The sequence below is a fragment of the Panulirus ornatus genome, chromosome 8, assembly GCF_036320965.1.
Source record: "Panulirus ornatus isolate Po-2019 chromosome 8, ASM3632096v1, whole genome shotgun sequence".
NCBI lineage: Eukaryota > Metazoa > Arthropoda > Malacostraca > Decapoda > Palinuridae > Panulirus > Panulirus ornatus.
Window position 1 is genome coordinate 12,773,197 of NC_092231.1, and position 3,935 is coordinate 12,777,131.

General features: G+C 37.4%; 2 non-coding genes across 2 annotated transcripts; both read right to left on the reverse strand.

Moving 5' to 3' along the window:
* Positions 1-2,215: 2,215 nt before the first annotated feature.
* TRNAC-GCA (transfer RNA cysteine (anticodon GCA)) lies at positions 2,216-2,287 on the reverse strand. Its single transcript has one exon. It is a non-coding gene; the product is annotated as a tRNA-Cys (tRNA).
* Positions 2,288-3,121: 834 nt separating this feature from the next.
* TRNAC-GCA (transfer RNA cysteine (anticodon GCA)) lies at positions 3,122-3,193 on the reverse strand. Its single transcript has one exon. It is a non-coding gene; the product is annotated as a tRNA-Cys (tRNA).
* Between the last annotated feature and the right edge of the window lie 742 nt (positions 3,194-3,935).

Consider the following 3,935-nt stretch of genomic DNA (forward strand, 5'->3'; position numbering starts at 1 on the left):
TTCTCTTCTAATCTATACCAGGTCGGCAGTTAAGCTTGTATTATAAAACTGTAGTTCTTCCCCTTTTAACCTTTCGTGATTAATTGATTTCTCGTGTACATTATGTCTGACATTCCGACAACCCTGTTTCATCGCCTAGATTCCCGCGTCCTTATTGTTTCTGTTGGATCTCAGCTCCCTTTGGTCTTTCTTTTGAACTTCCTTTCCCTTGTCCATTGTGTTGGATCTCTTGTCCCTGACCCAGCATAATCTATTTGTTGGGCTTCGGATCTCTCTCGTTCTTTCTCTTGGAATCAAACGCCATATTGTCCCTTTCGTCTTAGATCTCAAAATGTTGCTTTGTTTCTACCGTTGAACCTCCCTGTCTCATCTGGTCTGATTCAACTTTTTCTCTTTTTCATTTTTCTTCCTTTTAAAATCTTTTTTTTTTTGTAAATCATATGAATGTACAGAATACTGAAATTATTTTGCACAAAAATAAAAGCACGTAATCTGTGATGATGTGTGACCACACAGACGATATAACCGATAGTGTCTGATGTTCATTATGCAGGGTTACTTGGCTATACTGAAGGATACTATCACGTCCATTTTGTTTATGGAATTCCAAGAGTAAGTTATACTTTTTTGAAATTCAAAAAGTTAGGTGGAAATTTGGGAAGAAACGATGTTCTTGCGATTGAATTTATCCAATTTACTAATTTTCTAATTGAGAATATCCGGATGTACAAATCAAAGGAGAATAGATGTTCGGTGCGAGAAAAAGAACGAGCATTGGAGTGACAATGGGGAGGAAGAATGAATTGTTGTATGTATATTAGAATCATTGGCGTCATTTTTGCTTTCCTATTTTCTGTAATGAGCAATTTTTGCTACAGTTTTTATCACCGTAGTCGTTGATGAAGCGACATCTTTCCTTTACACTACTAACACTGGTGTCCCTGAAGGTTTTGTCCTACCTCCTACTTTCTTTCTTCCCTCTTGATTTTCTTTTTGTTTTGCTGAAACTTAAACTTTTCAATTCTATGTCAGTGATTAACACTCAACATACACCAATTCACTTTCCTCTCTTTATCACTCCAGCATTCATTCTTTTTCTCCCGCTAGGAACATTTTCTCCCTCATATCGTACTTACGGAGCTTGTCGACTCGGGGAGTAGTAAAATGGTTAAATTCAACGTTAAAAACGTTCAATTTCTCTCTATATATATATATATATATATATATATATATATATATATATATATATATATATATATATATATATATATATATATTATATATATATATATATATATATATATATATATATATATATATATATATATATATATATATATATATATATATATACGTGTGCAGATAACATATGTGCGTTATCTGCATATATTGTCGTATGATTCTGTGTTCATCCTGTCTGTTCGCCAGATCTATGAGTGTGATGGAAATACAGGCGTTTTACATAGATATACATATAACTTGTATCAGGATCTATTTAGAAAAGTTTATGAATTCAACTCAAGCAGGAGATGTAGCTCTCTATCTATTCCATAAATCGCGTTGGATGCGTTTACTTTTCTTACCTGGTGACCTATTTGACACAGGTAATAAATGCTTCAGGCACAGGCCATCTCGAGCGAAATGAATTAGGAGAGAGAAAAAGAATGTCGAAATTTATTAGGGCTCCAAGTGTTTTTCCAGACCTGAATCTGAAAGGGAGGATGGTTGTAGGAGGAGGGAAAGACGATAAAAAAGTAGAGAATTCCACAACATATTGTTCGAAGAAAGACGGAAGAATCATAGCTGTCAATCCTCGAGTGACCATCTTCACACGAAAACTGCTGCAAGCAGCAGTCAAACGCGTGCCTCGGGTCGAAGCCTTAGGAGAAGACACATTGCAGACACCTCACGGGGAACAGTAGCCAAAGTAACGCCTGTAAAGGCAGAGAGGACAGCATCACCATAGTGTACAGAAATGGATGGTTGAAGAGGGGTGCACCAGAAGGAATCATGAGAAGGAAGACTTTTCGTTTCACTCGTTGATAAGGGAGGTGGAGGAAGAGATATCCCTGATGTGTGAATAGATTAGAGCAAAAGAGTCAGGTCAGACCCATAGCAGCCGTTACAATATCATTGAGACAAGAGTGATAGGTTGATACTCTGCTAGCATTCTATACGAAACTGAATTACTATTGGACACCGAAAATTTCAGTAGAGGGGGCGCCTGGGATTGAACCGGGGACCTCTCGATCTGCAGTCGAATGCTCTACCACTGAGCTACACCCCCATACACATATACAAAGTGCAATGTATTGGTGTGTACTAGAGACAAAGTAAGCCAATACTGAATTATTGACCTACTATACCAATAACATACTCGAATGGAGGTATACGACGTCTGTTAGGATTCACATGAAAAAGTCTTTCAAATCATCTTGATGAAGAAAGAGATATCTTTTCTCTTTACCCCAAAAACTCCACTGGTTAACCATATTTTTCTTCCATTGCGCCCTACATGACGCAGGTAATACATGCCACAATCGAAGGCTATCTCGGGCTCAAGGAATAACGTGAGAGAAAAAGTAAGAAGTTTATCATGGCAACGCATGTGTTTGTAGACCTTGCCTCTTAAAGGGAGATGGCTTATAGGAAGAGGGAGAGATGATTAAAAAGAAGAGAATTCCACAGCTTGAGTTGCTCGGGGAAAGACAGAAGTACAATTGTGGTCAATCCTCGAATGGCCAGTCTCCTCAAAAAAAAACAAAAAACCGTGGGAAGCAGCAGCCAAACGTGTACCTCCAGTCCAAGTCTTTAGGGAAGGAACACATCCAATAGCACGCGAAAATAATGCCCAAAATGATACTTGTAGAAACCACAACACCGTAGAGTACAGGGAGGGATGGATGAAGATGGGATGACCCCTGGAGACGGGAGGCTTTTTGCTTCACTTTAAGTAGGTGGAGGAAGAGCCACCCCAGATGTTCGAGTGTGACCAAAGAGAACAGCCTCTGAATTCTTCTAACTGTAACCACCATACCTATGAGACAAGTGTAATAGGTCGATACTCTACGAACATTCTGTACGAAATTGAATTGCTATGGGACATCAAAATTCTCAGCAGAGGGGGCGCCCGGGATTGAACCGAGGACCTCTCGATCTGCAGTCGAATGCTCTACCACTGAGCTACACCCCCACATATACATATACGAAGTGCAATGTATTGTTGTGTACTAAAGGCAGAACTGGCTGTCATATTTCTCTCTTGTGTCTACCCTGATGATGTGATTATTACACGAAAGTGCACTTGGGAACTTATCGTGTTTCATTTCCCTCGTGGACTCTTAGAAATATATATATGTATATACATATATATATATATATATATATATATATATATATATATATATATATATATATATATATATATATAGAATTAGTTTTGATTTGTTTAGTCTCTCATATACATATATATGTTCTGGAAAATATGCAGGTTTTTGTTTATAAATCTTCCGAAATTACAAGCGTTTGCTACTCTTGCACTTCGGACTGTGTATTTTTCTCTCGTAATAACATAAACGTGACGGACATAACAATATTCTTCAACGTATCCATGAAACCCCACAAAATAAACCTCAGAAATTATGAGTCGGAATGTTGTCCATGATATCACATCATCACAGATTTTGTGTTTCATTTTTCAGTATTCTTTTCTTTGCTATCATTCACGTAAGAAATCCTTCTTGTAAAGATATAACAGGGAAGGATTTATTTTCCATAATACTGGAGAAAGGTAGATTCTTTCATGAACTTGTGTTCTTGTGGCAATGTCGCTATTGGTATAGTGTTATGGAGTATGATTGCCGAATTCTTTGTACTTTTCTCAGAAAAATAGGTTCCCTTTAAAACCTTATTATAAGATGTATTTTTCAAGCTGA